Source organism: Cavia porcellus, unplaced genomic scaffold (assembly GCF_034190915.1).
Source record: "Cavia porcellus strain 051 isolate PalLab524CR breed Dunkin Hartley unplaced genomic scaffold, mCavPor4.1 scaffold_9, whole genome shotgun sequence".
NCBI lineage: Eukaryota > Metazoa > Chordata > Mammalia > Rodentia > Caviidae > Cavia > Cavia porcellus.
Genome location: NW_026947492.1, coordinates 67,726,517 through 67,747,771, shown reverse-complemented (window position 1 = coordinate 67,747,771; position 21,255 = coordinate 67,726,517). Strand labels below are relative to the sequence as shown.

The 21,255-nt window shown below is 33.4% G+C and overlaps 1 pseudogene; it reads left to right on the top strand.

Annotated features, from left to right (window-relative positions):
* Nucleotides 1-2,171: 2,171 nt before the first annotated feature.
* Nucleotides 2,172-2,826, top strand: LOC111755524 (olfactory receptor 52A5-like; annotated as a pseudogene).
* Nucleotides 2,827-21,255: the final 18,429 nt, after the last annotated feature.

The following is a 21,255-nucleotide window of genomic DNA, read 5'->3' as shown; positions in this document are numbered from 1 at the left end:
GAATACTAAGAGTTAAAGTTCTGCATGAAAGATGTGATTTGATGACATTTAAGAAAAGGCAGGGGAGTCTGGATGAAATTTAAGCTATGACTAGTGTGTAACAGAGGCAGAGAGATGACATATTAGTGAAGGGGGCCTAAAGCTCCTGCATGAGGATGGGTGGAAGGACTAACTTCCTTGATGGACAGCACAGTCGGTCTGTGCTTCTGTTACTGCGTCCATTATTATTGATAGCAATTAAGTGCATATTTCAAAATAGCTACTGTCTATAATTTGAATGGAGCCAACACAAAGAAAGAATCAGCATTCGAGGAGATGTGATGGATAATTTCATTGGCCTGATATAACCATTATAGACATATTACATATGTTGACATGCCAAACTTTATCCAGTAAGTACATGTAATTTTATGTTAATTAATGTTACATATACACATGCATATATATTTAATTAGCATAACTATGCATATGTATATATGTATATATACATACATTCTAGTGAAATGAGCAAAGGGAACTGGATGACAAGTAAATACTTTGACAAAAACAATTCAACATTACAAAGGTATTCACACACACACACACACACGCACACACACACATGCTGCACTTATCCATGTATTTAAGAATATAATTGACTAAAAGTTACTGTAGTACACACCTGAGTCTGAGTAAACTGCTACCTTGACTCACCGTGCTGTCCATGTCTATTTAGCTTTCCTTTCTTCTCTTTTCTTGTCCTTATCGCTCCTTCACTTTAATCCTCGATTAAATGGCCACAATATAAGTGACTTAAGACTGTCCTAGAGCCAAGACTACCTAGCACTAGACTGGCACCTTGTGTACCTCTTCAAAAAATTTCCACTTTCACCTCCTCTGTCTTAAGTGGGAGGTGTGCAATACAACACTGCCCCTGGGGTTTACTCACAGAGGTGCTCCCTGGGGAACAGATGGTCACAGGCACTGATCTTATGCTTCACAAATACGGAGAGCAAGGTCGTTGGTGACAAAAGTAAATGCCCTAATTCTTTACATTGATTTCCAACCTTGTGCTAATTGTGCACTGGATTAATGAGGAATGCTGGCCTCCAGTGTCTAACTTCAAGAAAACTCTACAATTAGTTTCCTTTTCTTGGGCCCGTGTAGAAGTGCAAGTGACAAAGAATCTGGGATGATTCTTACACTATAGTAATGCTCGATTTTCTTCCGCTCTAATTTCTGTCTCTGTCTTTGTTTCTGTCATTCTCTTGTTGCTCTCTGTCTCTCTCTATTGCTCTCTTTTTGTCTCTTTCTCTTCTTCTCTTTCTTCCTTTGTTTCATCCCTCCCTCTCCTTCATTCTGTCTTTTCCTATCTCCCTTTCTTCTTCCCTTCCTTCTTTCTTTCTGATATTTATTTAGCTTCTTTTTGCTTGATCAAAATTTTCAAACCTTAACTGTTATCTCTCACCTGCTCCAACCATAAAAATGTCAAACTTAATAAACCCAATTAAAAAGTTAAAGTTCTAGCCATGATCATAGCTCAAAGGCACAGTACCTGCCTGATAAGTATGAGGTCAAAAATTCAATTCCATGCAAAAAAAAAAAAAAAAAAAAAGAAAGAAAGAAAAGAAAAAGAAAAATTTAAATTCAAATATTTCATGGACTACACATTAGAGAAATCTGGTTGATATAGATTATGTATTCAAACATCAGTCTGTTACAAAACACAAATACTGTTTTGTACTGGTTCTAATTAATAATAAAACATACTGCTTTATAAATACCAAAAAATACAAAGTTCTAGAGAAAGAAATATGAGTTGCAGAAAAATGGCTAAATGGCTGAATGAGTAAACTTCAGAAAGAATACATGGCTTGGAATCTCAGCTCCCATAATTAATGAATATAGGCCTTAAGGCAAGAAATAAAGTTTCCATACATTCACTTAAAAATTTAGCATTATAAAACCTAGAATAAAACAGTTTCATGGAGATTCTAAAGGTTAACTCCTATTCAGCCCTCAATGAATTTTATGATAAATGCTAAGAATTGTATGTATTTTGTTGATAATAATCCAAACTAATATACTTTGTGGAAATTCATGTAGATTACAGTGACCATTGTGCTTTCTTCTAGAATCCAGTGTTTAAAGTAAGCTCGATCAGTTACATCCTGTGTGCTCTTTATATGGACATGGTGACAGTAGATTCCCAAGTTATTCACTTGGACTCCTGCCTTATCCAGATGTATTTTACTCACACTTTCCAGTGCATGGAGTTGGGCCTCCTCCTGGCCAGGGCCTTTGATCAATATGTTGCTACTTGTGAGCCCTTGAGGCATTCTGCTATTCTCACTAGAAAGGTGCTAATCAGCATTATCACAGTGACTGTCAGGGCATCTGTTATCATCATCATGTGTCCACTTCTATTTAAACTGTGCCTACAGCATTATAGACCATACTCATAGCTCATTCCTACTGCGAGCACGTGGCTGTGGTGAAGCTGGCTGCCAAAAACTTCAGAACAACAAAGCTTATGGACTCTTTGTGGCCTTCTCAGTCCTTGGATTTGATGTAATCTTCATTTTCTTGTCCTATGCCTTTATCTTCCAGGCTGTCTTTAAATTGCCCCAGAAGGAGGCACGCTTTAAAACACTGAACACTTGCACAGCCCATATCTTTGTGTTTCTTCAGTTTTACATCCTCACATTTTTCACATCCTTCATACACAAATTTGGCTTCAATGTTGCTCCATATGTGCACATTCTCCTGTCCAACCTTTACCTCCTAGTTCCACCCTGCTTAATCATATCGTCTGGAGTGAAAACCAAACAGATGCGAGAGGAGTAAGCAAGGTCATTTGCAAGGGCTAAATTGAATGACGTTCCTTAATAACATACCTTGAAATTCTAGTTACGCAGAATGGTAGTATAATAATTTTGAGGTTATTACTTTTTTAAATGCAACTAAATTGGTACAGTTCCATTCCCAGTTCCATAAAAAGAAAAGGTACAAAATTTCAAAATACTATTGTAGGAGAGTATCAATGATTAATGCATTGCATATTGCTATCTTCAAACTAGTTACTCATATTACAAAATATAGGCGTAGAAAATTGATCAAATAGTATAGGCACAAAACTTTCTTTTTAGTGAAGTACTAGCATTTACTTGTGTATCTATCTTAATTACTTTGTGTGCAAATATATATACATACACACACACACACACACACACATATATATATATATATATATATATATATATATAATCCACAGGATAGATAAAATTTCATTAATAAAATTGCAAGTATTTATTATCAAATTTTCATATGAAATTTTAGTTACTTTTTTCAAAGCAGATAACTTCTATTAAAATATCATTTAATTTTTATTTTATATTTACTGATATTTTCCCCCTAGGATCAGATCTATTTTATAAAATATCAGTCAAATATCTATGCTTTTTCTAGTTATTACTAGTTCAATATATTCTGTTTTTTGTTTTTTTGTTTTTTTGTTTTTTTTTTTTTTTTACAACAAGACTAATAGAAGCGTGGAAGAATGTTTATATTTTCATTATTATAAATTCTTTTCTTTCTTTCTTTCTTTCTTTCTTTCTTTCTTTCTTTCTTTCTTTCTTTATTTTTTTGTCTTTTTCATTTTTACCGGTACCGGGGATCGAACTCATGACTGCCTACTTTTAAGGCAAGCGCTTATGCTGCTGAGGTAAATTCCCAGCCCCCTATTATAAATTCTTAATTCTCTAAGTACCCATTAAATATTAAAATTCATATGTAATGTGATAAAATATGGGTTAAATTTTCCCCTCTTTGCTTCTCTTTTTTCTCCCTATCTCTCTTGTTCCTCTCTCTCTCTCTCTCTCTCTCTCTCTCTCTCTCTCTCTCTCTCTTTCTCTCTCTGTCTCTCTCTTTCTCTCTCTCTCTGTCTCTCTCTCTCTCTCTCTCTCTCTCTCTCTCTCTCTCTCTCTCTCTCTCTCTCTCTCTCTGGTTCACTGTGTGTCCCGTATCTGATTATCTTACTTGAATTAAACGGAGACACAAACTGTCATTAAATACCATTTCATCAACCTTACATTTTCTACCAGTTACTTCTTGTAGGCTTCATGAGCTTTAAAGCTAATTAAATCTTATATAATGTTTACCTATTTTTTCCTTAGTGAACTTCTGAAGAAACAAAAAACCATTTTGTGAAATAATCAGAAGAAGCAGTTGTGTACCTTCCTTGTATTTTGTCTACTAAATCGCCGAATATAAAAGGAGACTGCTTTGTCTATAAAACACTGAAGTTATGTTTCTAAATTGCTCAAAAAGCTAATCATTCTATTAGTGTGTATATTTCACAGCACCTTCAAAGATGATAACTATAAGACAATATGTTCACATTATAATGAATTGCAATAACATTTCTAAAAATCTCATCCTTGCCTATATTTACTAAACACAGTAAGCAAGTTTTTAGCAGAATTGTGACTGAGAATCACCAAACTGCAATCTCAAAATGCACATTTTGTATGTAACAAAGTTTATATGGACCCTATTTTAGTGTTGTTATTCAACTTTTCTTTTTTTTTTTTTTTTTTTTTTTTTTCTTTGTTCTGGTACCGGGGATCGAACTCACGACTGCCTGCCTGCAAGGCAGGTGCTTATGCCACTGAGCTAAATTCCCAGCCCCAATTTTTCTCTTTTCTAATTTCTTTTTGTATTTGGCACCTTATGTTACACATGAGTCTTTTCCTATTTTATGAAATAGTTTGAGGAGCATTGCAGTCTTTGAAAGATGTAATAAAACTCTAACTGGAGCTCATCTGGTCCTAGAATTCTTCTAGTTGGGAAACTTTTATAACTTCCTTTATCCTATTGCTTATTAGTGGGTTTTATATATCTTCTCAGTTTGATGTTGGTGCTTCATGTGTGTCTAGAATTTCCATTTCTCCTAGATTCTCTGATTGGTCTCCAGTAATCCTCAGAACGTCAATGTTAATCATTGTAATGTTTCTTTTTATCTTGAATTGTACCTTCTTGGTTTGAATAGTACATCTTTATTTGATTTGTTTCACTACAGTTTTATCAATTATTGTTTATGTTTTCAGAGAACAAACTTTGTCTTATTCATTGTGCATTATTCTTTTATTCTCTATTTCATTAGTTTCAACTCTGTTCTTTATTGTTTCTTTATTTGAGGTTTGGTTTCAATTGGTTCTTGTTTTTCGACAGTCCTGAAAAATATGATTAGGTCATTTATTGTGATATGTATTATTTTCATTGATGTAGGCCCTCATAGTGATAATCTTTCCTCTTACTACTGCCTTTGATATATACCAGAATTTCTGTTTTGCTTTTGTTTTCATTTTCACTAGATTATAAGAATATATTAAATTTTTATCTGATTTTTCAATGACCTACTGATTCTCCAAAATTAATTTTTTTAGTCATGTGTTTGTAGAGTTTCATTGGTTTTTTTCCCATTTTTTCATTCAGTTATGATCTGATAACAGTAATTTTTGACGTTTTGTATTTGTTGCTTTATAAACTAAAATATGATTTATTTTGCAGAATGTTAGGGAAGCTTTGTTTTGCTGCTGAATAGATTAAATACAGTTACCCTATGTGGTATTTGACTTACAAATACTTTCTTCCACTCACAGAGTTGTATTTTTCCCTTTTTGGATCATACAATCTCCAAAAGTTTACATTTACATGTATCTCATTTTCAGTATTTTATAGCATTGTTTGTGCTCTATTATATCTACCATCTTCATCTGTGGTGTCGCCTAAGGAGCCTGGCCCCTCATAGTCTGTGATAACATCAGCCCCGGCATGGGAACAGAGACTGGGTAGGAAAGCCAGCCCAAGAGAAGAAAATGTTCTTCCCTCTTGTCTCATGATGTGTGACTAGCTGTGTTTACAGAGCTAGATGGAAGTGGCCGACCCTCAGGTGCCTAGAAAGAACAAACATAATTAAAAACATTCTTGGGTTAATGGTGTTCCTCCTGGGTTAGTGGGGCAAGAAGACCTGATTTTGCTTGTTTGCTTAACTTATATAGTTTAGATAAACATTGTAGTTTGTCACAAAGCTTGTCACAAAGTGTGCTATTTCAAGATAATCATCTGTGCACTGTGAGTTGATCCGGTTCACTATATAAGAACCTAAAAATAAAGCACAGCATGCAGTTGCAATTGCTGTTTTCTCTGCTCTGCATCCCCCGTGTCCTGATTTGGTGTGTGCCTCTTCCCGGGGTCCCGAGTGCACTAGACACTCGTGACAAGTGGCGCCCCAAACAGGGACCCCGACGGTCACTCAGGAGAGGTGAATGTATATTTTTTATTATGGGGAAATGGGACAATCTTCTTCTTCGCCTTTCTTAAAAATTCTTAAGCATTCACTCTCTATGTATGGTATATCGTTAAAGTCTGTCTTTGCTTTCCCTATTATTAGGCCACAACATGCGGATGGAGTGGCACTTCCCCCTAGATGGGAAGGACTTAATATAGATGATTTAGCAAAATTAAAAAAGGCTGTGACACTCTATGGCCCTCAAGCCATTATACTAGAGAGATGTTATTAGCGGTGTCAGATCATTATAGAAATTTTGCTCCTCATGACTGGAAAACATTGGCTAAAACTCTTTTGAGAGAACCAGAATATTTACAGTGGCATATGTGGTTTACGGAAGGATGTACTGAAAAGGCACGACTTAATGTGTTAGATCAAAATCCTAACGTTAGGCTTATTACATATCCTATGCTTTCTGGCACAGGCTTTTATAAAAATGTTGATCATCAAGCCGCAGCTCCTATTGAAATTCATAATCACTTACAAAATATTGCTCTGGAGGCCTGGGATAAAATACGGCCTCAAGGATCATCTTATGTGTCTTGGGCTAAAGTTCTACAAAAGGCCAATGAGCCTTATGTTAAATTCATTGCACGCCTCCAAAATGTAATTGAAAAGACTGTTGTTGGCAAGGATTTGCAACAACATCTTTTAAGGTTGCTGGCCTTTGAAAACGCAAATGAAAAATGTAAAAAGGCTTTGCTCCCAATAAAAGATACCGGAACCATAGACAATTTTATTAAACAATGTAAGGATTTAACTTCTGAAACTAGAAAGATGCAACTTTTTGCTAAAACTATGGTAACTACATGGAATAATTTACAATCCAAAAAAGAACAATCTATCAAGTGTTTTGGCTATGGCCAGACTGGGCATGTGAAACGAGCCTGATTTTAAAGACACATGCAAGGTTATAAACAGATGCTAATGAGTCAATCAATGGGGAACGTTGTACTCTAAGAAAATAGCTTCATTATATGTGTATTATAGCAAACCTGTAAAGTGGCTTACTAAATGTGTTTGTTTTACCCTTTTTCCCTAACTGATATGTTAAGTGACCTAATTGATATGTTAAACAACACTCTCCTCTGTAAAAAATTACAAAAATCTCACCTAATTGATATGTTAACCATTGTTGTCCTCTACAAACTACAAAAGCTGTGCTAAAACAAGCTAACAAGGGCTGTTAATCACTGCTAGGCGCCTCTATTCTCCGCTAAAGAGCTAAAAACAAACAAACAAACAAACAAAAAACAAAAACAAAAACCAAAAGAAAAAAAAAAAAAAACCAAAATGACAATTAATTTACATTTGTTTAAAACAACCTGGTTGTGTACAGAGAGATTTGCGTGTGAGTTTGGCCTATCAACTTGGAATGCATTGCCATCTTAATCATAATTATCTTCCATAATTATGGATGTTTTCCACTTTTGTAGATCTTTTAAATATATTTAATAATGGTCATCACATTAAATTATTTATTGAAGTTTTTAGGGAAGTTTTGGACTAAAATATCTGATCTTTAGTGACATTTATACCATAAAATTTTAGTGCTATTTTAAATGAAATCATTTTAATATATTTAAGTTTATTCATTTTTAGAGAATTAAATATTGCTTTTAGTTATGTTCCCCCAATTTTCAAATATAATATTATTGTAAGCGTACAAAAAACATATGTCACTTTTGTTAGTTTTAAGTGTAAAATTCAGTCAATGCATTTTTCATTTCCTGAAACAGAACCAGTAAGCACTAAATCATAATTCACTCTTTGCACCTGTTCTCAAGTTCCTTTATTTCTATATTGTCTCATACAGATTTCGTTATCCCAGTTATTACATAGAAATAAGGAATTTTTATCTTTAAGTTGTGGCTTAGTTCATTAACCTGAAAGTTCAAGGTTTCCCCATGTTGTAACATATCAGAGATTTATAATTTAAATGGGTCTTGTTTCCTACTGAGTTGTGTGAATTTCTTACATAATTCATAAACTAACTTTTTATCCTATGTTGTTTCAATACTCAGAATTTTCACTTTGTTGATTGTCAAATTTCTGAAGATTTTAAATTTGATATAATTTCATTTATCTATGGTTCTATTGTGACCTTTCTTTCTAATGTCTTTTTGATGACTGTGTCAAAATTTATTTGACAATTCTGGGATTGCTATTCTGTTAAAGTGGTTCAGATTTATTTTTGCCAGTATTATTTTATTTTATCACTATAACCTTGTAATGTAGTTTGAAATCAGGAGGTATGATGCTTCCAGTTTGTGGTTGGTGGTCATTTAAAATATTTAAGAACCTTTTTAGCTATATGTCACTGCTGTTTCTTTGAAATTTGCTATTAGAATTTTAATTGAGATTTTATTAAAGCTTTAGGATATTTGGTGTAATACGGATATCTTAACAATGTGAATGCCACTTATGAATGAACCAGCTGTGATGAAACTAGAAACATTATGAAGCCAGATAGCAAGATCTGCCTTAGTACTCTCCTTTCTGTGACTTTTCACATGCAGACTATGTTCCAGATGACTAACGCTTGTTCAGCTAGAACTGCAAAATTAAACTTATGGACAACTCAACCTTATTTTCCACATCAAACAATTTCTATCACTGCACTGTACAAGAATTGAGCTACTTTTGTTTTAAACTACTCTGTGGCAAATTGTCAAAAGTCTTAGTTCAGAAAATACTAGCCAAGACAATATTCAACTACTTATGAATTATAACAAGGTAATGATATAGTGAGTATGAGGAAAGTATGCAGAAGAGTAACAATAATTACGAAAATGTTTCTAAATGCCAGTTATCAAAACTTGTACTTATTAGAAGTTTTAATACAGTTTTAATATGTTAACTTAGTGCATGTATGTGCTTGTGAGTATGCATAACAAAAAGAACAATATGATACAAAATGATCACTAACTTCTATGAACACATCAATTAAGGTTGTGATGTGCATTCACTTATGAATTATTTGTACAATAGTTAGTTGCTGCAAGTTCCCAAAAGTTACAATTCAATGATTTCACAATGATAGCTTTTAAGTAAAACAATGTTTATTGCTATACACCACAAGATCAAATAAGGACTTGTAACAGCAAATTTCACAAATATTTAACATTCATTTTAATACTGTTTAAGTTCTTCACAATTACATGTAATGCATATATTTTCTGTGGAAATCTATTCTTCAGTTCAAAGTATTTTTAGTTGATATATATGGGGAAATTGGTAGAATTTATAATAATTTTCATTGTTGCAAAATTAATGACATACATTTCTGCTCAAAATGCAATATGACTCATAGAAAGTAATAAAGGTAGTAATTCTTAGGAGTTATAAAAGATTATAGAAATTAAAATAAATGGAATATACATTTAAAGGCAGTAATTTACAAAATGTCAGAATGGCTCTGCTAAATTCATCAAAACATTGTCTCATCTATCACTGGAGTATATAAGTGAAAGTAAAAATCAATTTCAGGCTATAACAAAATGAATATTTCTAATAAAAAGAAAAATTGCTTCAGAATCTACTTGCTCATATTTTACTGGACTTACAAATCTAATCCTCTTTTTCTACATAGTCAACATAATTATGACTTGCATTAATAGAAGGGCAGAAGCTTTAAGTTGTTTTTAATGGAGCTTTACCTTTTCAGTTATTATTAAGTTTCCAATTTTTTAAGACATGTTAGGACAAGAAAATCATTGGCCTCCTTGATACTTTCAATTAACAATATTTCACTTGAGGTATGTTTTCAGAAACATTAAGCAGTATTTTCTAGAATAAAAATACCAACGTTTTCTACTTACTTTGAGAATGTATTGTGCTCTTATGTACTATAGTATACAATAATGTATTTTATTTCACTGGACAGTTTTATGTTTGTTTGTTTTTGTTTTGTTTTGTTTTGCTTTGGTACTGGGAACTGAACTCACAACCTCGCATTTCCCAGGCTGGTTCTTACACCACTGAACTAAACCCCAAGCCATGGACAATTTATTTTAAACAAATTTATCCTGTGAATTTCGCTGTTGTTTTTCAGTCATTAACTGTTTTGGTGATTAGAAATGTGTCCTTCAGAAATCAAACTTTATTTTAATTATTAAAATTATAAACATCCTTGTGGGACTTTAATAATTATTAATACCTGGGATAATTAGATATAGAAAAGTATTTCTATTATTTCTGTCAATGAAATTTACTTATCTTTTTAATATACCTATGGAAACACAAAGGAGAATTGATGCTTGAAGGAAATGAATAGGTTGAATACAAAAGACATTGGTACACAGTGAGAGTAAGACTGAATAGTTTTAGCAGTGAAAAAATCTTTGAAGACAAAAATATTTGAGTCCTGTCATACCAATGAAAAAGACACATAAATTTATCTCTAAAGATAAGGCACTGCGAATTTAGTTTCTTTGAGTCATGTGATATTAGGAGTGGGATGTTACATACTGGAGAAATATTTAAGATGAATTTAATAAAACTAAATAAATAATCAAAATTTCATTTTATTTGTTATTTCTAAAATATTAGAAAATGTACAGCGTACTTAACATGAGATACAGTATCCTGCTAAATAGCAACACTGTTTAAATTAAGTTAGATTTACGTTTTTTCAAAGAATAGCAAGAAGTCATTAAACACACCATGCAAATAGGAGAAATTAACACTGCCATAAAACTATAGTAAAATATTCTTCAGATAAACATGATTAGATGCCTATGTTATTATCCATTAATTCTTTCCAGAAAATTTTTACTGAAGTCTCAATTTCATGATGATTGCTGAAAAGAGAACATATTTTCTACATTACTGAACCCTGAAGATCAACTTACTGCAGGACTTAATCATGATACAAAATTCTAAAGTCATAGTACACCATCACATGAAGAACATAGTAGTGAAAAATAAACTGTTAGCCTACTGAGCAACCATTCTTTGTCTAGAATTTCATCATTTTTCTAATGTACATCACTTTTCACAATAGCAAATTGATAAACAGTACTCAAAAACTTGCCTTTGGTTCAAGATTTTTAGGGAACTTTTCAGTGGAGTTCTCCTTTATGGAGTGCCACAAAATAAAGAAAGATAAAACAGAAAATTTTGTTAAAGATTTCAAAATTTACCATGTAACAAATATTTATTCATAATCCAAAGTATCAGCCACAAATTGAGATTTTGTATATTCATCTATTTCAAAATAAAGAAGCATGATGTGTTCACATCATCTCCTTCATTAAAATTGAAAGGGCTACCGGAGCGATTATTTCCCTGCTGTAGGGACCACAGCATTAAAAACCAGTATAAGAGGAGACAAAAATATTTAAGACATGAGAGTGTTGTGTAATTTGGGATCTACAAAGTTTTGTGGTCTGAGGAATTTTAAAAGTTAATTATCTGGAAAAAAATTAAAATTGGCTACTTCAAATATGTTAAGCAACCCATTGGCGAGAAACCAGACCCCTTACTTTGACTCGAAAGCACGGACCACAAAGTCACGAATCTGCTTGGTTTTCACTCCATAGATGATAGGGTTGAGAGCAGGTGGAATGACCACATAGAGACTGGCAACAAGAATGTGGACATAATGAGGGACTTTTTTTTTCCAAATCGGTGAGTGAGGAAGGAGAAAAGTGACGATGTATAGAAAAGATCCCTGGTACTGATAAAAACGAAAACTAAAAAGATAAAAAAAAAAAAAAAAAATACACATAACCTCCACATGCGACCCATATGTGCTCAGGGCTTTATGAGGAGCATCTTGAGATGGGAGGCGGAACACTGCATGGAGAATGTAAACATAGGAGATTCCAACCAGGGACACATCCATAATGAGAAAGGAGGCCACAAAGAGGCCATATATAGCATTCATGCGAATGCTGCCACAGGCTAATTTGGCAATGCCCATGTGCTCACAGTAGGAGAGGGCAATAATTCGAGCATCACAGAAAGGCAGAGGATGAGTTAAGTACACAATGAGTAACAGCAGCAGGACTGGGCGCATTACAATACCCGCACCGATTCCAACACTCTGGGTGTCAGAATGGGTGTATAATGCAGTGGCACACAGAAGGCCACATAGCGGTCGAAGGCCATTGCCAATAGAACTGCGGACTCCATTCCTGTGAAGGTGTGTATCAGAAACATCTGAGCAATGCAGCTTTCAAAACTGATTTCAGGTGCATCAACCAGAAGATACCTCACATTCGAGGCACTGAGGATGTGGAAAGTGCTAGATCTGTAGCTGATAAGATGGCGAGAAAGCAGAACATAGGCTCCCTCAGCACAGGGTCAGAGCAGATGACCAGGAGAATTGCCCAGCAGAGCCATTATGTACACGGAGCAAAAAGGCAGGGAAATTCATCCATGGGAAGTCTCCAGCCCAGGAATGCCTACCGGGAAAAAAGTTTCTGCTGGAAAAGTGATAGGGTTGGTGTGAATCATCGTGACACTGATCAAAAGAGGAGTGGCTGACCAGCTCTAGAAGGAAAATAAAGACATAGAAATGCTTAAGTCAAAACTTCTCTGGTAAACCATACTTACCTGAAGTGCCTATAAAATCACCAAAATGTGGATACTGGTACTACACAAGGAGCTGAACAATGTACAGAGACTTAGCTTTTTTTTTTTTTTCTAGAAGTACAGAATAATGAAAAAAGCAGCAAATATGTTAAAGTTCAGTATTGAACTTAAATATTTTAGTGAAACTTTATAATTTCAGCCACAAAAAATTATTTTTTGTGTTGATCATTTTTTTCTTTTTAACTTTGTACCATTGTAGACATCCTGTATTAAACTTCAGAAATGAAAAGTCACACAAAGTTATGAAACATCACACAAAGAAAACTCCACCAATAGAAAATACATATTTTGCACCTATAATGTTGAAATTTATTAATATTGAAGTTTAACTGTTATAGCTATCCAATTCCGAGAAAAATTCCAGGATATGCAATAATTGTACCCTTCTTGAAAGGATGGGATCTGAGAGAAACATAAGCCTATATTGACAGTGAGAACTAGATTAAGCTGAAGAAATCCTTGCCCTAAATTCATATCATTTCAACTTTTTATTTTTTGCATTCACTCTTCTCCCTCTCTAGATACCTTCCTCTTAGCTTTGTTTCTATTCTTCTTCTTCTTTCCTTTCCTTCTTCCCTCCTCATCTTCAAATTTTTCAAAAAGTAAAAGAAAGACAAAGACATAGCCACAAAATAATGAGAGAGAACTGTAAAAAGATAAGGATGGATGAAAGAAAGTGAATAAAGAAAGGGAAAGAGAGAAATTAGAAGGATGAAGAGGCTTAGAGAATTGAATCAAAATCCCAAGTTTTAAAATTATTTTATTAATATAATTTTACTTTTCTATTTATTCGATGAAAAATATTTTATAACCAAACAAAGAGGATACCTACGTTGACTATAAAGTCTATCACTATCATCCAAATATTTAAAAATAACATATATTGACAAGAATATAGCAAAAGGGTTCCACTACACTGATTCTGGGAATATTGTCTAGGAAACACATCATGGAACTCATACGGAATTCCTTAAAAATTCTAACTGTAGAAGTTCCATCATATCCCCCTCTCGCCCTCTGAGGTATCTTCAGCAAAATCTTAAAATAACTGTATTACAGGAATATATGCATTAGAGCGTATGTTTATATGACCACTCCTTATAATAGACATTTTAAAAGAGATTTTCCCTGCCAATAAACTCTCCAAGTTTGTACACAGAAGTCCAACAATAATCTCCTGTTTTACCCCTCTCCATTTGTAATCAGCTTCATAGGTCTGCACTTATTTTTAGTCTTCTGATAGCCTCACCTGTTATTGTTTTTATTGAAAATTATAGACCTTTCATGCACATCTTTTTCCTTGTAGTGGAGATAACCATTTATACAACAGCTTTAATTTCCTCCTACAAATGAGTATTTTCAGAACTGAATTGTGACAACCTAACACAATAAAAATTTTGTGTAAGGATATCTTTCTGTGGTAGTGAAATAGAATATACCACCTTATTAAATACCATTGTAGCCTGTTACTAAGTGTTAGATGAATGTCTCTGTTCACGGTCCATTGCCCCACACATTTAATGGGAAATATCTCCTCCGACAGGGGCAGAGAAGACCCCTTGTCTGCCTCTGAAAGAAAAGAGTTTTATAATGTGAGGACACAAGTCAGAGCCCTTGGGGATTATTTTACACTGAAGGTAGTTCAGATGTGTTGTTTGGCCCAGGCATAACATCTCAGAGTGTCTGGAGAAAGCTCCCATTTTCAGAACTGGGTAGCGAGGTCCTGACATTGTGGCCAACACCTGTTGCCTTCCACTGTCCTCTAGAAACACATGTTGTCAATTAAAATTCAGAAATACAAAACTATTACTAACCAAATAAGACCCACATTGATAGTGCTGGCATATTGGGTGAATGAAGCAAGAAAACTACAAGTTCTAGTCCTTCCTGGGAAATGTAGCAAGACATTCTCTTAAAACAACAAACAAAAGAGTGCTGGGGACACAGTCAGCATGAAGGGTCTGGATTCAGTCCTCTGTGCCAAAATGATAATATTATTATAATAATAACAATAACAAAAAACACACATAAGGTAAACAAATCTCTTTATAGGTATATTTTATATTGTGCTTTTCTGGGATGTTATAATAATTCAAATTTAGAATATTTATTATCAATGTGCATATCTCTCTTCCTTCGCTTTGTTATATAGTAACCCAAACTGTACTAAATCATCACAAGTACCACGTAGAATATAACCTCTCTTCTGTGAAGTGTTTATCATAGTGGCCTTCAGGAAATAATAGTTAAATTTAAAAATCTAATAAAATAACATGATTTCCATTTGTGAAGAAATAAAAATGTGCTAATGCCAAAAAGTAAAGTAATAAATATTCCAATATAATGTTTTAAAATTAAAATAAACTGACACTATTTCATTGTAGAAAATAGAAATTGGTGTATGTATTTAAAATATATTCACATGCATTTATATTTAGAAAAGGAAACAAGAATGAGTAAATCTGGGTCAATATCATTAACATAAATCTTCAGTATGTAGTAAAATACCAATGTATCAAATTTAAAAATACTGAAACTGCCAAAATGCAATTAAAATAAAGTGCAAAATAAAAAAAATAGGTGATAGAGAATAGGGAGATAGATCTTTTGCAAATGGTAAGAGATGAAGTGATTTAGAGAAGAAGCGTGGGAAAAGTGGAAAGCAAAAGAACAAGATGTGTCACTCATGCGGAACAACTGTCCATAATGAATGTGCATCCAAATATGTATTCATAAAAATAAAAATAAAAAAAATGAATCACCAGAATTTTAAATTAACTCACTTGAAGTGTTGTGACATTGAATGCAATAATATATACCTAGAAGCTATGTAAGCAGGTGCCTCAAGAAAATAGCAAGTGAAGTTAATTGAGATTAAAAACGATGAACATCCATTGTCCTCCTCAGAGGGAGACTGTTAATAAAGATGGACACTCACTGTACTCCATCAGAGTGATACCATTAAATATTATTTATGAAGTGCTGCTATCAAAATCTTGAAGCATAAAAAGCTTTCTGAAGCAATTCAAAAATATGTATTCCTAGAAGAAAGGAAAATTTGTTGGAAATGTATTTTTTATGTTTCACAAGAAAAACTAGCTGCCCTTCTTTATTTTTACTGATAAACAGAATGCATATATTAATGGTGTAACCTGATGCTTCAACACATGGACACATTGGTAATGTTCATATGGGAATAAATCTGTCTCTTCAATATTTGTCACTCATGATGAAGTCAGATCAAGTTATTATCTATGTATGTTCAAGAAAATTCCAAAAAGACTTCCTCCCAACCAGCTATAGCTTAGTAGCTTTGTAGCCATCAGTCATCCTCTCCTCAATTCTCTTTAACTCCAACTTTTCTCAGCCTGTGACAACTATCATTCTACATTTATCTGTCATGAGATCTTCCAAGCAGTAATATCATGCAGAACTTCACATTTCAAGTCTCCAGTCCACCAGTGCAACAGAAACACTATTGGTCACTTTAGATTCTCATCTATTTCTTGACATTTCCTCTTAACCCCCTCTGTAAGTTTGACAGTTATGAAAATTTCCCTTAACTACTTCATTTTGCAAACCCTGATCCTGTGGAGTTGCTGTTTATCGTTTTCTTATTCTGCTTAGTGATGTCTTCAGTGCTTCAGTGCACTGATGCTTCTTCCCTCTTCTCCCATACTGAGCACACTCACCTTTTACTGGTCTATGTTACTCTGAGACTCTCAAAAGACTAAGACTTCAATTAATGTTTCAAAACCTCATAATTCTTTTGTACTTTTCTGGCACTAATTTGTACAATATGTTGTTGTGTGTTGTTGTAATTGTAACATATCAATTAACAGAAGCAATTCTGCATGGCTAATTCAGACTCTGTTCACACGAATGCCAATGACCAGATTTTACAATTTATCAAAGTATGATTTGAATGGAAATCTGGTTGTCTCACTTCCTAAAGTCTCATAGTAAAATTCAGACTTACTGCCACCTAACAACATATCTTGAAACAAGGAGCATATAATTAAGCAGATTACATTATCATTTAAATTATCTCATACTCCTTCTAAGTCTCTATTCTCACCTCATCAGTCTATTCAGCGGTACCACTGGTAGTAGCAAGTTTGAAAGGAAAATTTACTTAATGTTGGAGAATTACTCAAGAATGCTCGCTTGCGCTAGGATTTAGAATAATCTAAATTTTCTATTGTGCTATCTGTTTTGTCCTTATTGTGTCATGTAACTATATGCATATAGTCACGTAATATTTCTGTGCTGAAAATTGCATATAGCACATTTATATGTATTATACATACGTAACACCTAAATATGAAATTCAGAGTGCTAAGTTTTAATTTCAGTGTATTTAACAAAGTTATGCAACCATCACCATATCTAAGACTTTCCCTTCACCCAAGCAGAAGTTCTATAATATAATTTGCCATTTCTCTCTTCTCCCAACTCCTTATGACTCTATTTTGTCTTCCATAATGTGCCTTTTCTAGATTTTCATACGAATGGAATCATACACTATTTATCCTTTTGTGTCTGGATTACTTTGTGCATAGTATTCTCAAGATTATCCAATTACATTGCAGCATGTTAAAGAAACTCACTTTTAAAAGTGTTTTTATATTAAGTTGAATGAATTCCTTACATACTTGGATATGAACCTCTTATCAGATATATTTTTCATTTATGCAATTTTTTATTTTGTTGAACGCTATGCAAAAGCTTTGGGGTTTATTGTAGTCTCATTTCTTCACTTATAGTTTTGTTACAGTGCTTTTCCCCTTTCATTCAAGAAATTATTTTCAAGATGTTTCAAGCAAGTGTATTTTGTGCTTATCTACAAGTTTCATTCATAATTTTAAGACTTATGTGATTCTTTAATACATTTTGAGGTAATTCTCTTTTAGTAATATTAATTCAGAATCCTATTTCATAATGGTCTTTTGTGGATATACAAGTTTCCTAACACAGTTTATTGAAATGATTGTGAATTTAACCAAGTGTTTCTTTTTGGTTGCTTCATCAAACTTAGTTAATTATTTCTGGGGATCTACTGTGTTAGAGTGGTCTAGGTATCAGTTTTTACAGAGACCATTTTGTGTGTGTGTGTGTGTGTGTGTGTGTGTGTGTGTGTGTGTGTGTGTGAGGAATTGAAATCAGAATCTTCACAAAGAACTACACATTAGAACTTTTTATTCCTTTAACTTTTTAATTTTCAAAATTTTGAGACATTAAACAGATAGATGAGGCTCAAACTTGGGATCTTCCTGCCCCAGCTAAGATTCATATGTTTGGATATGCCATTCTATTTTGATTAATACAGTTTTGTAGCAATTGAAATAAGGAAGTGTGACACCTAGAACACTGTGACTTTCTAGTTTGCTTTAGCTACTAGGGTTCATTCATAGTTTTATATGCCTGTTGGCATTGTTTTCACTATTTCTACAAAAACTGCCATTAGAAGTTTGTTCAGGATTGCACTGAATCTATACATCATTTTAGCAAATCTGGAGATGTTAAAGATGTTTATTCCCTTTATCAATAGAATTCCTGTTGGCTTTTTATCACTGGGATGCAATACCTGACATCCACAATTTAAAGGCAGAGTGACTTAGTGTGGCTCACGTTTTCATGGCCATCAGTGTGAACTAGCCTAGCTCCAATGAAGGAAAATCATGGAAGAGGGGTTTGGCAGAGGAAAGCTGTTTCCTTCACGTTACCCTTGAAGGACAGTGGGGCATCAGTAGCCAGGGATCAGATATAGCACCCAAGGTCATACTCCCATTACTCACCCAGAAACACTCTGAAGTCTGCTGCAATTGTCCTGTCAGCAGTTGCTCAGCCAATCAACCTAAAGCAATTAAGCTTAATCTCTATTCAGTCTTAGTAGATGTGGAAGATAAAGATGTACATAGGTCTGATAGTGAATTTCCTGAGTGTCCTTTTCGCTATGGATTTTCAGGTGAAGACTGTATCCTATGTAGCAATTGTTACTTCAGCCAAGCCCCATAAAGAATTACATGGACATTTGAGTCTGACCTACTTTCTCCAGCACAACGGCTCGTAGTACTTCACTGCACAAGATGCCATTCGCTTTTTTTTCCCCCTCAGGCACTCTGCTGGGAATGGTTAACTAACATCTTTTTCCCAGAAATTATTTGTGAAAACAGCATTTACTCACTTATGAGATGGTGATGATGCAGTGAGCATAAACAAAATCCTCAGCAATTTAACAAGACAATAGAAAATATTTCCAAGTAGCAACTATGAAAATCTTTATACTTCAGAAACTGTAATATTATTTCTATTTGAATTTATTGTTTGTGTGTTATAAGGAGGCCAGGGTGGAAGTACATGCATGACAAGACAATGAGTCCATAAGAAAGGTCACGTTCTTCACAACTGATCGAAATGAACTTTGGTAGAATCTGGTAATGAGAGCATAATCAGACTGTCAAAAGTCAGCACCTGTTATCAGGATATTATCAATGCACTTTTTGAAATTGTATGTTCCCTGGTATGAAAAACTGAGATAGTAAATAAGTTCTAATATCTACAATAGATATTGTGAAATGGGAAGAAATTTTTCAAAGGGAGAAAGGAGTTAGAATTGGGAAAGGGGGAAAGAAGGAAGGCAAAAGGAAAAACATCAAATTATAGTATCTCTTAGTTCATTAAAAAGAAGATTTTGTGCTAATATCATTTGAAGAATTTTTTATGCCCATGTCTCATACTCTGTGTAAGTACTTTAAAGATAATAAACAAGGAATTAACTATTGCTATTGTCCTTTTATTCTGTTATGAATTCTTTTTACATTTTTCCCATAAAATAAAAAATATAAAATTGTTAAAATTATATCTCAAATCTTCAGAAATAAAACCAATGTTATTCATTTCACTTGTCCTCAAGTTCCATGGTTACATTATATCATTACCCTAGTAAATGAATTTGGTTTTTATTGAACCAATGAAGCCTTCTATGAAGATTTACTGCAACATCTTTCATAAAGTCTTCCCAGAAATCATACAAAGAAACTTTCACCTGCATAAATAAATGATTTTAAGATTGTGGCTTTCTTGGAAGGAATTATTTCCTTGGCAGTTGGTTTCAAAATCTTCAAAATGTTATAATACAGTGATTTCACAATGATAATGTTTATGAAAACTGAAATGTACTTTGGTGTTCTTCAAACCAATTCAACGTGGATAATTTAGAAAATCTGAAAGACACCTCTCAGTGTTCTTTAATAGTGCTCTAAAATCTCATAGTTACTGGGAATCATCGTGGAGTTTGTGCCAATTTAATATCCAGTCAAAATGTTGGTTAATAGGTTACACAGTGCGGCAGATATCAATATACACTTTGGTACACTTAATTGAAATAATTTTCATTATACTAAAAAAGATGTCATGATTTTCTCCCCCAAAACTTCTAAACAAACAAGACTTTTAAAAAATTATAAATGTAATTATGTATCTCCTAGCAACTGGAATGCATCTAATACACACGTACTAACTACAATACTTATGAAATGTTATATAGAGTCTGTAAGGTTTATTAACACATTATCTTGCTAATACTGCAGCATGTAACATAAGTAAAAGTAAGAAACTATTTCAAAGGTAATGTACTGTAAAATGTGTATTTCATATAACTCAAATCATACTGCTCATTCTTCCATTTCTGAAGTCGTGATATATGAGTTTTTTTCATAATAAGAGAAGGAGCTTTGAGTTGTCACTGACAGAATTATAAGTTTTCAACAGTTGAGCTTTAACAGGTTATCAGGACAAGAGAGCTATTCTCCAGTCTCATGCACTCTAGCTCCCAAAGCAGGATTTCTACATGAGAATGTATGTGTTTCCTAAAACACTATAGAACAACTTTTTGGGTTATTATAACCAAATTTCTACATTTAACTTACAATTTCTCTATGAGATACTATATTGGACTACTTCATTTTTATATTAAACAACTATCTATTTTATTGCCTGAATGTCAAAAGTTCAATTCCAAAAAGACAATTTTATCATGTGAATGAAAATAGTTTGTATAAATGTTTTGGTTTAGAAATCTATCATTATCTTTATTATTAAAAGTCTAAATTTTCTTTTGAAGGTTTTATACATGTTAAAAGTTGGGGGAAAACTGGACTTGGAAAGGTATTGTCAATGTTTTTGCCACTGAATCTTATTTTTCTTTTTATTGCAACCTATGGAAATGTGGTACTTGGAGACGATGGGGAGTTTTGCTGCACAAGACATTGTTAGACCACTTAAACTTGGATGGAAAACTTTAGTAGGAAACATTAGTATTA